General features: G+C 41.4%; 1 long non-coding RNA gene across 1 annotated transcript in view; it reads left to right on the top strand.

The window, feature by feature from the left end:
• Positions 1-904: 904 nt before the first annotated feature.
• LOC126384695 (uncharacterized) overlaps positions 905-1122 on the top strand; it is a 7452-nt gene continuing 7234 nt past the window's right edge. The window contains exon 1 of the long non-coding RNA XR_007569332.1: positions 905-1031. This is a non-coding gene — a long non-coding RNA (uncharacterized LOC126384695). The remainder of the gene's footprint in view (positions 1032-1122) is intronic.

The raw sequence follows: 1122 nt of genomic DNA, 5'->3' as shown, positions 1-1122 counted from the left end.
ACTGATGTAGTGCATTTATTTTAGTCAGAATGTATGCTAACTGTACATTTCCTGTGAAAATGGAAGTGTATTTTGAAAACAAACAATGTATGTAACAGGCTGAAGTTGCATGGTGTCCCAGAAGCCTCAAGTTTGGTATTTTGGCCATTGCCACCTTGGATTTTTGAAGCCAGAAAAGAGCCTACAGAGTGGGGTGATGTTTTTCTGTGGCCCAACACGGAAGTTAGCATCACCCAGGTTCCCTCATAAAAAAAAGTCCATGGGATTCCATAGGATTTTGGATCATTGCAGAAAATAAGCTCTGTGGCAAACAAATGTTTAGACTTAAATGTTTTGTTTAGCAAGATAATCTTCACATATGAACACCACTTTTCTAATTTTTAAAGCCTAAATGTAATCACTAGAAGCAAAAACATAATTTTAGAATATAAAAAAAACTACACCACGGTCACGACTTAACGACCCTACCAAAACGAAGCCATAAAGCAGTGTTCAACGTGATGACCTTCTGTAGTCTCATTTAGCCACTTGTTAGCAACCTTCTTTATTAAGACACATAAAAGCTTCAAAATTCACGAGTGGGTTATTTAATGACATATTTTCTGAAAGTGTCTTTAGCTTGTGTTAACCACAGACCTTATTTCAGGCATCTCACCAAAAACCCATTCAAAAAACTCATTAGCTAAACCACCTATTTGGACGAGAGGGTGGAGATTACCGTAACACAGTGGGCCCTATTTAGATGGTCTAAAACGCAAAGCACCAGGCGTGACGGGTTGGACTTACTCTGTGAATTAGTCATGGGTGTGTTTTGGGCGTATCATTCAATAAGCCAATCAGAGTGTCACCTCTCATTCCCTTTAAAAGAGGCGCGATTGGAGCGCATGGCGGGAGCTAGTTAGATGGCGGACCTACCAACTGGAAAGAGTGAGCGTTTTACAGCAGAGGAGACGGATCTCCTCGTGCGGGAGGTGAAGGCCCGTCAGAACCAGATCTACGGGGACAGCAGACAGGCACCCAAGCTCCCCGAGGTAAAGCAGGCGTGGGATCACTAATACAAGAAAGATCTTACTAAATATCTGTGGAATATTATTCAAACCTGTTTTCATCATATAACAGAGC

This window comes from Epinephelus moara, chromosome 23 (assembly GCF_006386435.1).
Source record: "Epinephelus moara isolate mb chromosome 23, YSFRI_EMoa_1.0, whole genome shotgun sequence".
In the NCBI taxonomy this organism is placed as follows: domain Eukaryota; kingdom Metazoa; phylum Chordata; class Actinopteri; order Perciformes; family Serranidae; genus Epinephelus; species Epinephelus moara.
The sequence above is the reverse complement of the archived record's forward strand: the minus strand, read 5'-3'. Positions and strand labels throughout refer to the sequence as shown.